At 36.8% G+C, this 15,940-nt stretch overlaps 1 protein-coding gene across 1 annotated transcript in view; it reads left to right on the plus strand.

The window, feature by feature from the left end:
- The first annotated feature begins 8,788 nt into the window (after positions 1 to 8,788).
- Positions 8,789 to 15,940, plus strand: part of PAK5 (p21 (RAC1) activated kinase 5) — a 287,427-nt gene continuing 280,275 nt past the window's right edge. The window contains exon 1 of the mRNA XM_081097391.1: positions 8,789 to 8,874. The gene's annotated coding sequence lies outside the window, so the exon portion shown is untranslated. The remainder of the gene's footprint in view (positions 8,875 to 15,940) is intronic.

A 15,940-nucleotide genomic window follows, 5' to 3' on the forward strand; every position in this document is an offset into this window, starting at 1 on the left:
AAGGGTAAAAGTTGAGAATGGTCCTGAACTCCTCATGACTAACACTAGAAACTATAGACAAGAAAATGCCTTCAAAATTCCAAAGGAAATTTTTTTTCGACCTACAATTCCATACCGTAGCAATGTGCCACTTAATGGGAGAAAAGAACATTTTCAGACACACAGGGTCTCTAAAATTGTTCTTCAGGAACTTTTTGGAGGATGTGTACTGCCAAAGTGAATAAATAAATCCAGAAAAAAATAAATACAGGGTTTAAGAAACATAGAATCCAATAGAGGGAAGAGATAAAGGGAATCAACAGGGAGGTGTGGATTCACAAGGCACAGGACAAGCCTCCCGATGAAAGCATGCCAGAAGGCTTTGGGAGAAATTTATTTGAGAAAACGAAATTCTTGGAATAATAATATATCTGAATATTTAAAGAAGAGATAAAAAGTAATTGCACAGAATTTGGATTTGAGTTGCGAGAAAAAACCCACAAAGAATTAAGGAAACAAAACAGACAATTATTAATTATAAATAAAACTAAAAGTTCGCAAGAAATGGTTTGTTTGTAATTAATTATAGTATATCACATGGATCAGTTGTGGATGGCATTCATATAATAATTATAAGTTGTTCTAACCCAAATTGGGATATGACTGTCCTAAGAGAATGGGGAGAGGGAAAATGGTGCATTTGGTGGGGGATAAGGGAGCAGGAAAATGCTGGAGAGATCATCAGTTTCCATAAAAGTGAGACAATAGATAATGCCCAAGACTAAAAATTAAGAGGGAGCAATATGAGCACGCAATTTTAAGCAAAATGTATGTCTAAAACAAAAAAAAATAGCTGTAAAAGGGTGAAAATACTTGCTTGTTGGAAAAGAACAGTGACCGCAAAGTTATGGAGAACTGGTATTTTTCATAACAAATGTTGGAAAATTATTTAAATTATGTACATGTATAACTTCATAAAATTACCATCCTTAAAATAAAAGACATTTTAGGGAATTCTAAGTTATTTAGTAGCTTCCTTTTTAATGTGTATTTTTTTTCTATTTTAAGTTTTTTATACAACAATTTAAATGTCTTTATTAAATGGATTCAGTGGTATTGATTAAAATAACTGACAGGAGACCATAGTGATCCTGTTTTAGCTTTAGGTTATATGTGTAGCTGATTAAACTGAAAGGAATCCAATAATGCAGTCTTAGCTTTTCATTGGGGAAAGTACAACATTTTTTAATGAAGTGGGAAGTTTGGTTTAATTAGCTTTGTGTTCATGAGATGAATAAACTGCGAAGTTTACTTATTTAGAAGTATAGGAAAATTAGATCTTCTAATTAATAGAATAGTCTGATTTTGTAAGTGTGGTGCATTGATTGCTAAAATGTGCTTAGTTTTTCACTTTTCCTTTATACATTTTCTATGTAATATAATTTTGTTGCAACTTCCTTTGTTAGGTGGAGTCTATTTTTTCACCCTGGAATCGGGGTTGGCCTTGTGATTTGCTTGGCCAATGGAATGCCATGGAATTCCACACTTTCTCTTGGAAATAAACCTGAATGTTTGATTGAAAATGGGAAACAATATGGATGAGAACTCAGTAGCCTTAGCCAGGGTCATGTTAAAACAACCTAGAACCAAGCATGTGAGGGACCCTGGCTTAGGTCAGCAGAGCTGTCAACTCAACCAACTGTTGCTGTAGAGACAGGAGAAAAACCATCTGAAACCAGAACTGCCTAGCTCAGCTGAGACCTCATGAGCAGTAACAAAAGTTTGTTGCATAAGCCATTAAATTTGGGGGTGGTTTGATCACAGTACTAGATAACTGGTACACTGACATACCAACTTGTACCATAAATAAATATTCAACTGCAAATAATTTTAATTTAATTAGAAAAAAATAAAAATACATTCTTAAGAAGAAATTGTCATACACTCTCCAAGCAGGGGAAATAATCCTGACAGACAAGCATTTGTTCTGCTTTCCTAAATATGCACCATCAGGAAGAACAGCCAGAGAGAGCAGAGCTGCCCTGCACTAGGAGAAAAATTGCTTTAGAATAGGACAGAGGTTAACAAGACTAACTCCTCAATGAACAAAAGTAGAAACAATTCAGAATGGTGAGTGTGGGGATTCCATCAAATGACGGGGATGTTTAAGATGTAATTTTTAATTGTTTTCACTGAGCTGTGTAATACTTTCACCCTCACAGCTTATGGTTCCTATGAACTTTCAGCAAAATCTATAATACTTACTCATGCTTTCATGTGACTGGACAGTATATAAGTAATTATGTTAAGGGCAGTAGTAGTAGTAGAAGAATATTGGGGATTAGCTATAATTATAAGAAATATTAACCATGCTCTGTTAATTGTGATTATTTTGCTCTGATTAAAGAAAGCATATTTTGATCTAGCTGGGAGTTGTACACCTACTCTGGGACCTGGGATTTTAGAACTGCCTATCATGCAAAGATTAATAACCTTGTTGCCCAAACCATGGAGTCCCTGAGGCGCAGGCCCATAGCCTACATTATTTGTAATCTATATCCATTGTACCCATTCTTATTCCTTTTGCCTACTTCTCTAGGTAATCTTTGTCTCACCCAACATAAGCAGCTGGTTTATGAAGGGGGGAGGGGGCTGTGTGCAAAGTAGATTTTTGTGGATGACCTGCTGCTTTCCCATACTGCTGGCATTATTGGAATAAACACTCATATGTGATTCAACCCTGTCTCAAGTAGTGACAGGCAGCCCAGACCCATTGGTTGTCTGGTTTCAATTATAGATTGTTGCAAATTTTGAATCCAGGTTATTAGTGGTGGGTTGGGGGTGGGGAGTTGGGGAGGTGGTGGGGTGGGAGTGAGCATCATGAAAGGGTCAGTGTAAGCAGTTAAAGTTATTAATATAAGGAAGAAAGCAAAAGGGAATTAAATAATTTTCATAAACTGGGAAGAGGAACCAATAACAGAACAGAATTTCCATCTAGCTTATTAGTAAACAGACCCATTAACACACTCTAGGGAGGCTGCCACTTGTCCCCAATGGGGACCGGAAACTTCCTTGACATGCTGAGGAAATTCCTACTCTAGGCATTTGGGCATGTGCAATGAAAACTAGATGATGTAATGAAACTTTTGGACGTGTGCAACAGTAGTCAGGGTGATGAAATAATGGGGCAGGGCCTAGCGTGGTGATAATCAGAAAGGTAATTGGATTGGATGAGGGCAGGAAACCTCAATAGAATTTACTGGGGGGAACCTAAGAAATAAAATCATAATTATGAAATCAAGATGGATCAAGTTTCCTTTGCCTGAGATGACTATCAGTTGCAAAAGAGGAAAAAAAAAATATGTATTTTGGTGCCTGGCTCAGTGGTTAAGCATCGACCTATGAACCAGGAGGTCACAGTTGGATTCCCTGTCAGGGCAATGCTCAGGTTTCCAGCTCCGTGCAGGAGGCAGCTGATCCATGATTCTCTCTCATCATTGATGTTTCTATCTCTTTCCTTTCTCCCTTCCTCTCTGAAGTCAGTAAAAATGTATTTTTAAAAAACTATGTATTTGGGTTAACATTTCTGGAAAGTATGTTTATTTATATTGAAGAATTCCAGGGGGTAAAATAAAATCCTATTTGGGAAAAATATAATGTTTTATACATCTGAAGTATTAAATTCTATTAAAGCTCCTTTTCCCTTCATTGCACAAAAGGCAACATTGGTAGCATATTTTGTCAACATCAAATCCTGTGAACAAAGAAAGAGTGCTAAATGATATTTTCATTCATGATACCATCTTGAATAACATGGTCTTCAAAATTTATCTAGATATAATGGGGAAATAGTAGAATGCTATGAACAACATACATTGGCGAGTAACTAGAGCTGAAGTTTCAGGTGGCAGCTGTAGCTAAAAAAGCTTTTCTGCTGCTGCCCATATCTTAATAGAACTGCAGACCTCCCATCCTCAGTTTAGCAGTTTGTGAAATTTCCCATGCATCATTGAAATACTCTCTAAGTGGAGCTTTCTTTAAAGACCATCCAGAAGTTACAGCTGGTGTAAAATGCAGCTGATTGGTCCAAATTGCATTTATATAGAGTCCGGAGAGGGCTTTGAATGATTTACTCCAAATTGCCTTAAGTCCTATGTATGGGTCAAGGTGGCAAGAAGAGCTGAGATCCATCAGCCTCTTTCCAAATTCTTTTTTTCATTAATTTTTAAATATGTTTTTATTGGTTTCAGAGAGAGAGGGGGAGAGGAAGAGAGATGAAAACATCAATGCTCACAGAGAATCTTTGATTGGCTGCCTCCTGCACGCCCCCTACTGGGGATTGAGCCTGCAACCCGGACATGTGCCCTGACAGGGAATCGAACCGTGACCTCCTGGTTCATAGGTTAACGATCAACCATTGAACAACACCGGCCGGGTTTTCTGCCTCTCTCCCCACCCCAAATTCTATCTAAAATTAGGATAACCAAATAATTTATCACCCACACTGAAACACTTTCCAGAATTAAAAAGGGTGTGAATAATAATTATACTTCAAATAAACTGAGTCTGTTGGTTGAGGAATAAAGCTAATGGGGATACCAATGAAAGATCTACAATTCTGGAATCCTTGTCCACAGTGAATTTTCATGAAGCTACTGGCCATCATCAAGCCATTGACATTCCACTAATAACACACTGGTCAATGCTGCTCTGGTTTACAGATGCTGATTGTTATTAGTGAAACAGAAATCTTGAGGGGTGAAAAAGACAGGTTTAGGAAATTTTAGAAATTAAGAGGACCATGGAAGAAGCACAGGGCTGCAGAGCCGCAGAAGATATATTTCCATAGAAAAGGGACACTGAAAAGCTGCAATAGGTACATTTCCATAGAATGAGGGAGCTGAAAAGAGCAAAAGGTCTATATTTACAAAATAAAAGGAGGGAGGGGAGGAAAACCCTCACACATCCCTGTGAGTTTTGACCATTGAGCTCAGAAGTTACTATAGTAACCAGGCTAAGGGAATAGTGACCAATCAGAGGGGATATCAAGGCACAAAGATCCGCAGCCTTTATAAACTGTAGGGAAAAGGAACTCAGTGGGATGCCTCCCCCTCCCCACGTGGGAGTCTGTGCTGTGAGATCCTTTCCCCTTTCCCACATGGGAATATGTACTTGTTCTTCAATAAATTTCCACCTTTGCTATACCACCTTCCATCCGTGATTTGCATTCTCCGATTCCCATGGACAAAGAACCTGGGAACCATTCTGCCCAGGGAGAACACCACATGTTCTAGTCCAAAAATTCCGCTTTCTTAGTATGTGATTGCAAGCTGTGTCAGGCTTTACCTCTGAAGTCAGTTAAATAAATATGTAATATAAAATTTTTTATACATCTTAATTTTCTACTATTTTTTCCATAGCGAAGCATTTTTGCCTATACTAAAACTCTACAAGATTAAGTAAGAATAAATTGTTTCTCACTTTTTTTTTCCTTTCTACTTGTATACAAGCTATAGCAAGGAAATACTTTGGTTAATCCAACGACTAACCAAAGGATTTTTAAAATGTCTTTACTCTCCTCTCTGCATCTTTTGCATTCTTTTACATTGTATCTTCAAACACCTCATCTATTTTTCTTTTATAAGCCAGAGAAAATTAAATTATTAAAGAGTCAGTTTAAAATGTCAACAGAAAAATCCTTTTCCTTCCTCTTCATTGATCTTGGGCCTTTTCAAGCCTCATTTTCCAAAAATATATTTGCATAATTCATTTCTATTATCTGGAATGAAATAAGTTGAGTTTGATACTAATATAATGTAATTTTAATAAGGAAATAAAGTCTAAAGTTGTTAGCATTACCGGAAGCTGCTATCCTTGTGACAAATGTTCTGTTCTACGATAATCCCAAGCATTGTGCTAATAAGATGCATTAATCAACCAAATATTTATTGATAACCCACATGTCAGCTCACCTTATGATGCAGGGTGATGTGGCTGGTCTCACATATATAATAGTAATAATAATAATAATAATAATAATGTTTTCATTTTAACCTTTCCTTTTGCTATGACAATTATCTGTAACATATTTTTTTGTATTTCCATCCATTTTAGAGATTAACTTAAGAGTTTTTTCCCTCTAGTTTTATACTTATGTGCTGGAATTATCCAGTATATCTTAAACTAAGTGGTTTGACAACTCTTCTAATACATTTCAGAGTAAAGATTTGTGCAAAATAGAACTGGATATATTTCCTTGAAAAAATATTTTCAGTTTTGGATTTCTCTCCTGGGCTTTGATGAGAGCAGGACATTTGCCTGTAATGATAATAGACAATGTCATTTCCAGTGACATCTGGGTTTGGTAACTTAAAGGAGCAAGTGGCTGCAAAGTTTCTTTATATGGTTTTCACTCTCAATAAATACTTAGGGCCAAAAATAAATCAGGGTGAGCTGCAGGGAAATCAGGCATCTTATATAAAACAAAATTAAGCACAGCTTCACTCACTATTGTTATTATTAATTTTAAATGTTTAGCACAGTGTCAGTCTGAGGTCATGTTTACTTTCTTAAGGAGTGGCAAAAAAAAATTCCACTCTTTATTGAGATTTTTATTTTAATTCTTTTTGTTAAGTTTCTGACAAGATTTTATTAGATTGGAATTAGCAGCAGCACTCATTAGCACTTACCGTGTATTGCCAACAGGAACAGAATGTATCATGGGCAAAGATTGTGTGTGGCGTGGGCAAGCCCTAGGAATAATATTAAGGTTAATTAATTTAACTTGGAAGTTTTGATGATTATCAGACAGATAAATCTCAGAAGATTTCCTAGGCAAGTTTGTAGGCCTCAAGGATATTCTATGAAGATAATCTGGGAAATTATTGTTGACAGCATGTGAAATGAGGGTTTTAAGGAAGAGTATAACAGTCTGAATGAGTGTTGACAGCATTTTCCCTGGTACATCGTGTCTTTTTAAAGGAGCATTATAACTTGCAATCTAAAAATATTCAGGCAAAAACCAAAGCCTCCCTCTCTCTTAGTTCCATTATCCTGAAGTCATTCTTAACAGTACAGTACATATTATTGCAGAATCATTTTACACATGCACACAGACACATACCGAGTCAGCAATGTAGATATTACTGAGGTGTGTGTTTTTCGTTTCTGTGTTTATTTTTGGTAGAGAAATGGGGATGGATAAATTACATATACATTTTCTATTTTTTCAAAAATGGCTCTTTCTATTTTTTTCTGCAAATTGCTTTTTTTTTTTTACATTTACTAGTTAGTTGTCATGAGCCTCTTCCATGTCAGTCCTTATAAATACAGTTTTACCAAAAAATCTGTATAAAATTCCCTAACATAATTGTACAATTTCAATATTGCCTGTATGATGAACATTTAGATTATTTCTGTTATATTAAACCAGAATATAGTAAACTCATATATATATATATATATATATATGTATATATATATATATGTATATATATATATATATATATATATATATATATATAGAGAGAGAGAGAGAGAGAGAGAGAGAGAGAGAGAGTCAGTCTAAGTATTTTTGAAAGAAAGATTACTAGATAAAGTACTGTTGGGTGGAAGAATTTTAAATGTTGATTGACAATAAGAAGTTGCAAGAGAGCATGCAAAAGTCAACAAGAGAGAGGGGACTCTTTGGGGATTTTAACCTTCCGAGATTTTGTGTACATTATGATGGGGTCCATCCCCTTGCCAATCCATTATTCCCCAGGCTAGACTGACAGGCAAGCACCTGCTTTACATCACCCCAACTTCACTGCACATGTGCTCATTTCTCCCTTTGTTCAATCCCTTCCCCCAGTGATCTGCAGGGAATGGAACGGCGGTTTGCTGGGGGGCATGAAACTGCCCAGATACCATGCTGATAATCCCTGGCCTCCCCTTTGCTCTCTTCTTATTATTAATATTAATAACTAGCTAGTTACAATCATAACACTACAATTCAATTCAATTCTGACACTGTCTACCTGTAGTAAGCATCAGACCCGCTCCCCTCCCCCACCCCCCCAGCAAGTTAAGGGCTCAGTCCCACAAGACTGCCCCCCCACTTCAGATACAAATCCAGATCTTTAGTACTTCTGACCACTGGCTATAAATCTGGGGTTCCCGCAACTCCCTTCTTGTGTTTGACAATTTGCTTTTGTGGCTCACAAAACCCGGGGAAGCACTTCCATTACTATTATCCATTCATTATAAAATATACAACTCAGGAACAGCCAATGAAAATGATGCATAAGGCAAGGTATGGGGGGAGGGGTGCAGAGCTTCTATGCCCTCTTCAGGTGTGCCACTCTCCCAGGATCTCCATGTGCTCACCAACCCAGACCCTCTCCAAGTTCCTTCATTTAGGGTTTTTAATGGAAGCTTTATTACATAGGAATGATTGATCAAATCATTGATCTTTGATGATTACGTCAACCTCCAGTCCCAAGAGGGTCTGAAAGTTCCAACCCTTTAATCATACCTTGGTTCCCTTGGTAACCAGCCCCACCCTTTTGCTGCCTAGGATCCGCAGCTGCCAGTCATTTATTAGCATACAAAGACACTTACCATTTCAGAGAATCCAGGGGTTTTGGGAGCTCTGTGATAGGAAATGGGATCAGAGACCCTTTCTATGTCATATGTGTTTCATTACCATTCATTTCTAAATGTTTTGAAATTCAGCTATATTATAGCATAGGAAAGTGGGAGTCCTGAGAAGGAATCCCTGGTGAGGTGTATTCATAAGAAATACTGAAAACAAACCATTTTATTTCAGGTGTTTAAATGTAAGCGATGGCTATTATCAATCCTCATCCCTGGAAAAGAAAAGAAGAAAACCTTTGAATGAGTGAAAGATGACAGGTTAGTGACTCTAAGTCATTTAAACTGTTTTCTGGGAGTGTCACTTGCTCTGGATACCAATCAGACATGAAAAGTTGAGACTTGTTTCACTTTGTTATTATTAAATAAGAGAATTAAAACCTATTTTATCAAATAATATCAGCTATTTACCTTGATTACAGTAATCTTATCTGATTTCATCTTATGTCACATTGCTTTCCTTGCAATTAAAAAAATTAAATCAAGTGCTGGTTGTCAGACCATTTGTTTTGAGCAGTTTATGCTATTCTTTTAAATTAACTACATAGAGATAATCTAATCATAACTAATGAAATTTCAAAATTCTTTCCAATTTTTCATACACGAGTCTTATTTTATTATTCTCAAAAACAGAACACTAGACTTGACACACACACACACATATACAAACATATATTTCAAAGGAATACTATACTCTCTATCATATTCATTGCTTCACAAATAATTTCTATTTTAGATATGCTAAATAAATACAAATTAAATAATAAGAAGCAGAACATTGATTTATCTTTTTTATAACTTACCAGGAATTTTTAAATTTTTATCACGTTTTCACTAGTACACCTTACAAGAGCTATTCTGTAATATGGATATTTTGATGTGCATTATAACATATCTATTTGTATGGAAAAATTATGTCTCATTTTTTTTCTGATGGATAAGATGGGTTTGGCTGATGATTTTAAAAATGAGGGTCAGCTTTGCCAATTAAGTCACTCAGGGTTCTGATTAGTTCTGATTTTTGATAAAAAAGAAAAATGTATTAAAGGCAAGTAATATCTTCAGGCATTTTAGAAAAATATTTTATTTTCAAGGAATGTAGAAATTAACACTATTTTGAGGAGGGCTTTGTTAAGTTCATTGCTAATAGAACCATTAAAATAATTTTATGATAGATTACCATGGGTTTTGGGATATATTTAACAAGTTCAAATAATTGAATGACATGGCTATAATTAAACTTCCTCCAATGCTGTGTACTTGTTTATGAAAATAAGATTTCACAGTTATTATATATGCAAAAAGAACAGAAATAGAATCCATGATCAGACTCATGTCCTTATAATAATTAAAGAAATATATGTTTTTCATAAATATTCACAAATATATGAGTTGAGAAATAGTCTCATTGATGTCACTTAGAGATATAGTTGCAAAAAAACTTTACTTTTATTTGTAATACTTATTTATCAAAATTTGTAATTTGTAATAGACATAATTTTTAAATCAATTATGAATTACCAATAATTGCAGTGTTGTTTCAGTACATTTTAAAACATATCAACCTTGATGGTCATCAGCAGTAGAAAAAAAATCAATTTACTATACATATTTTTGGGGCTTTGAAGAATGTCAAATGGACTATAAAAACTTTCAAATATAAAATAAATTATTTTAGGATAAAATTCTGTAGGAGAACCATAATAAAAATTTGATTTCATGCAGTAAAATATATAATGGAAAGATGGTCTCATTGGAAAATTTCTTCTTTTTAATGAATGATGGTAAATTTCAAAATGCCATTTGTAGTTAGATTCCTTTGGATATACTTAAAATATGATGCAATGGTGTTATTATATCACTGGATTCAATTTAAAATTTATGAGGGGATCAGTTATTTTTCAAAATTAGTTTTGAGATTTGGCAGCAAAACATTTTAAGGCCATTGTCTTGGGACTCCAGTGCTAGGGAAACAGGTTTATCTGCGGGCAGCAGAAGGGCCACACAGCATCCCAGCTGCAAGTGGTAAGGATGCTTTGAAGGTAGGATGGGCCGTGGTAGAAGTCCAGACAAGTATCTCAGAAAACTCCTTTGTCATGCTGGCTGCCAGCACAGCTAACCTCTTACCTTGGTTTGCATGGCTCTTATAATACTTCAGTTCCTACAATTCCTGGCGAAGAAAAACTATGCAAAATTGTTCCTTTTGTGTCATGCTAGAGTATTCTTCAACAAGCCTGCCTGAGGTGCACCTCAGGTTCTAGGGACGTGCAGTCCACTGTAAACTTTCTGTCCTGTATCTGAGCTTGCTGCTAGGATAGCCACATGTGTCTACTGAGCATTGGAAATATGGTTGATGCAACTAAGAGACATAATTTTTAACTTTATATAAGTTTAATTAATTTAGATTAAGTAGCCACATGCGACTTAGCCACCATATTGGATAGAACAGCTCTAGTATAATGGACTTTAGTTTGAGTTACTATTTACTATTGACTGAGGCCCAGCCTCTCCAAAGTTAAATGTTAACTTCTAAAAGATTGATAAAGTTGCAAATGAGTTCTGTCCTGTACTACAGGGCAATAAAACTGTTTTATTGCCCTATAGCGCATTAATTAACAATCTTCTTTCAATATTTCTTCTTTCGCTGACAATATGTGCTTCAATCTTTTAAACTCTTCTTTTAATCAGCCTTACCATCCTACTTCTGTCAGTAATGGGTTTCTGCTATTAATTGAGACAAGTTCCATATATATTTGTGAGAAAGTAGTGCTTTTGAAGTTTTGAAAATTTTACTCTGATATTGCTTCAAAATTACCAATTACCATTCTTAGTCAATATCTTAATTATTAGATTGAAGGGGGAAATAGGTATCAATTTTGATAGATAACAAATTTTGACAAAATATAATACCTGTTACCCCCCCCCCACACACACACACACACATACCTATTAGTCAACTAGAAGTAGAGAAATTTGCCCTAATTTGACAAAGGATACTCCCAGAAAGATGTGATAATCACTACATGCTAGCTGTAAAAACTTTAAAGTGTATTTAGTAGAATAAATACCTAGAGTCTTATTGACCATTTATAAACCTATAGTTTTATGCAGCTTCATCTAGCTTTCCAATATTCTCACAACATATGAAAGAAGAATGACACCTGACTCTGGTCCTAAAAGCAGGGCCTGAGTTGAGGGCAGGTGGGATAGGTCTAAGGGAAAGAGCAGAAAGGGGGACACGTGGCTGAAATTCCTTAGGACTTACCTCATTATCCTTTCACACTCAGATAGATTCCACTTTCTCATGCAAATGAACGGGACAGGTTAGACCAGCAGTTCTCAGCCTTCCTAATGCCGGACCCTTTAATACAGTTCCTCATGTTGTGGTGACCCCCAACCATAAAATTACTTTCATTGCTACTTCATTACTGTAATTTTGCTACTGTTATGAATCGTAATGTAAATATCTGATATGCAGGATGTATTTTCATTGTTACAAATTGAACATAATTAAAGCATAGTGATTAATCACAAACACAATATGTAATTATATATGTGTTTTCTGGTCGTTCAACCCCCAAATGGGTTGCAACCCACAGGTTGAGAACCGCTAGCCTAGACAGTCCTGGAGATTTCCTAAAAATGCCTTTGCTAAGGCCAGAAAGGATGCAACTCCTCCTCTGGGTCCCTGCCCCAGTCGCCTCTTCTACGGTCCCCCAACCTCACCTCAATTCTTCCCCATCTCCATCTCCATCTCCATCTCCATCTCCATCTCCATCTCCATCTCCACCTCCACCTCCACCTCCACCTCCACCTCCATCTCCATCTCCATCTCCATCTCCATCTCCACCTCCATCTCCATCTCCATCTCCATCTCCATCTCCATCTCCATCTCCATCTCCATCCTTCCTCCCACCCTTGATTCCAGGCTCTGTAGGTTAGCTGCTGCTAGTGTTATAATGCTGGCTGCTAGTTACTAACTTCCGCAGAGTGGGATTGGGCATTTCTGGGCTGAAACACTGTTCCATTAGTAAATTCAAAATATTCACATGAAAGGGTAAAGTCCTGCAGGGTTTCACCAATGCTGATTGTAGTTTATAATGTTAAAAACAAGGGAACTGCATGTGCATTACAAGCTAGTGGGAGCCTTGAGTTGTTTGGGGTTGGGAAGTTTCTTAATGATTTAATCCAACTAAATATGGAGTACAATGCCAGGAGCCGGTCCATGCTTGCTGTTTCAAGGGACCTGGCATATATGGCATACTGTTCTTAATATGTTTGCTCACCTTCTTGGCACTATGTGTTTTAACCAAGGTCTCTGAGAAAGGTTGTTTCCCCAGGTAGGGATTTTCCCCTGTAGTTAGGGAGGGAATAAAACCTCTTAACTAAGTGCCAGGCGGGTAATTAATCACTTTAACTACGAACAATCATGCTTAAGCTACATAATCTTTACTCCCTGGAATGGAGATAAGAAACGCACTAACCTTTGGAATAGAGATTGATAGGATTGGAATCAACTGGTATAAATACAGATGTAACAAGACAGAACTTAGAAAACAGAACCAAGAAGACAGAACCTACACAGAACCTAGAGACAGAACTTCGCTGGAGAGAACATGGCAAAAGATCCTGGACAGAAACTGGCGACAGAACCTGGCTGGAGAACCTGGAGAATCTAGCAAGAGAACATGGACACAGAACTTGGCTAGAGATCCTGGCTAGGCTGCTGATCAACTGAACGCTGTCTCCGTGTCATTCCTTCTTCGCTGACTCTGTCCACACCTTTGGGGACCCCTGGACCTGCTGGGGTTGGACCCCAGCAGTACAAGAGGGGTGAGGTGAGGAGGAAGAAAGAGTGTGAGATTTCATGCCAATATCGTCAACCAGTAAAGACTGTGTTTCATTTCATAGAGGAAATGAGACTTTGATTCTTTGGGGAAAGAAAAAAATAGAATTTAGATAGGAAGAAGGGCAGAACAAACCATCCCTCAATGGGCATCTGATTGAAAAAACCCTCAGATGAAACTAGGAAAGAAAGGAAAAAGCTGCTATGTGCCTGAAGATGAGGTCCATGAGACCAAGCCCGAGGGGGCACATAGGATATCAGAGGATTACCTGGTAAGGTTAGATACCAACCCTCATTCCTGGAGCAAAGAGTTGCACATGCTATCAGTTAAACTCTGGAGCAGGAGTCTGTACAAGCTGGATAGTAAATATTTTTGGCTTTGCAGGCCATGTGGTCTCTGTTACAACTGGTCAACTCTGTCCTTAGTGCAGGAAAGCAGCCACAGACAATACATAAACAAATGGGCATAGCTGCATTCCAATAAAAATTTATTTACAAAAATAGATTGTGGGCCCACAGGCTGTAGTCTGCCAACCCCTAGCCTAGAAGAAAAAATTTTTACAGTCACTGAGGAATAAGGAAAAGAACTCAAGATGCTCCTGAAATTGAAGACTCCAGTGAATGACGTGCATGAGAATAATTCCCCAGGAGAAATAAATAAGAGACTTTGAGAAGAGTGATTTTCAACCTTTTTCATCTCATGGCACACATAAACTAATTACTAAAATTCTGCATCACACCAACAAATATATATTTTGCCGATCTGACAAAAAATAGTTATAATTTTTGACTCGCTCACACTGGATGGCTATTGTGTTGGCTGTTGTCATTTTTATTTGACAGTTTAAGGGAAAGAAGTCAGTGCCCCCAACTAAATAATCAGGTATTGCATGTTTTAAAAATTCTTGTGACCCTCTAGTGAGCCTGCTGTGACATGCCAGTTGAAAATTGCTGCTGTAGAAAGTGCATATATCAAGCTTCTTAGTAGTTAAAAGATTATTCAGACCTATTGGAAGAAGATTCTTTGTGACATATCCAGAAAAGCCATGATGTACTAGTATTTCTGGTGTGGAGAATGTGGTTCTCTCAGTCAGAGCAGGCCTCGAGCAACGTTCCCTGGAGACTGTGGGATCAATGCTGATTTTCATGCAGGGCCTCAGAATTCAGTCATTAGTTATACTTTATTGATCAATTGCTCATTGGCCATTTTCTTCAGACAGTGTTCTTACCATGATGAGATGAGGATAAATGACAGCTTAACAGATTTACAGAACGTTAAAAATACCTTAAAATAAAGAAAAGTTGTGACATATGAACAGAAAATTGAAGCACAAAGACTTTTGTTTTGAGGGGCGTAAAAATCAATATACAAAGTAAATGCTCTCTGAGGAAGAAAGTAGGTAAAGGTTCCAACCAGAATCTTTAAAAAAAATGAATAAAATAATAAATGAAATCCTGGTAGAAAGCATACTTGTTTGGGGAAACTTAGGAAGCATAAGACACAAAAGCGAACAAAAAACTGCAACAAAATCAAACAAACAGAAAAAGGTTTTAGAAGGTGAGGGCTCTACGGAAATATTGCAAATATATTCAAGCAATTCTATAAAATGTTCCAAGTGACAAAAGCCCAATGAAGCTAAATTCAGCAAAATGATGAAGTCTCATCTCTAGCAAGTCCAAGAATAAAAAAATCAAGACCTGAGGGGAGCATGGAGCAGCTACCTCAGGAAGCAGAAAAGCAGAATTAGGAAAACTCTTAGCTGAGAGAACCACTCAAGTTGCAGTTTATTATAAAACTCAGAAAGACCTCAAGGAAACTCTTGTTTATTAAAAAAAAAAAAAAAGAGTTTGAAGTTTTGAATAATTGCATTAGGCAGCTGAACTAACTGGAGAATCAACGGAGTGAGAAGCTAAAATAAATCAGGAATGACAGATGATATATATCTGCTGGATATAATCTTTGTTAACAATAGCTGGAAAAGACTGAGGCCATTTCCCATCCACACTGAGTGATGAGGTGTCAACCAGGCAAGAGCTGGAAGAACAAATAAAGAGTATGAGATTTGCTCTCTGCGTTCAGCAAAGCTCTGCTGGAAATGAGTGCAAAACCTTGCAGCACAAGGTAGGGATCCTGAAAGCACATAAAGATATGGCTCTGTGAAAGAAGCTGATTCAGGAAAAGAAAAAACGGGCAAAGAAACAGCTAAAGCAATCAGCTGCAGAGGAGATGAAAACTTACAGGCAGAGAATTCAAGAAATGGGGTGATTGGATGGGCAGGGAAGAATGACAGAAAATAAAAATATCCATAAGCAATTCCTGATATAAATAAATAAATAAATAAATAAGTAAATAAATAAATAAAACCCATCACTGCTGAAGAACAATGCTTCAAAAACCAGAAACTCTAAAACCAAATCCAGGAAGACTTGATCCCTAAACGGCCTCAAATAAGTACATAAATAAATCAATGGGCAAACTGC

The sequence above is a fragment of the Myotis nattereri genome, assembly GCF_964212035.1.
Source record: "Myotis nattereri genome assembly, chromosome: 8".
Classification (NCBI taxonomy): domain Eukaryota; kingdom Metazoa; phylum Chordata; class Mammalia; order Chiroptera; family Vespertilionidae; genus Myotis; species Myotis nattereri.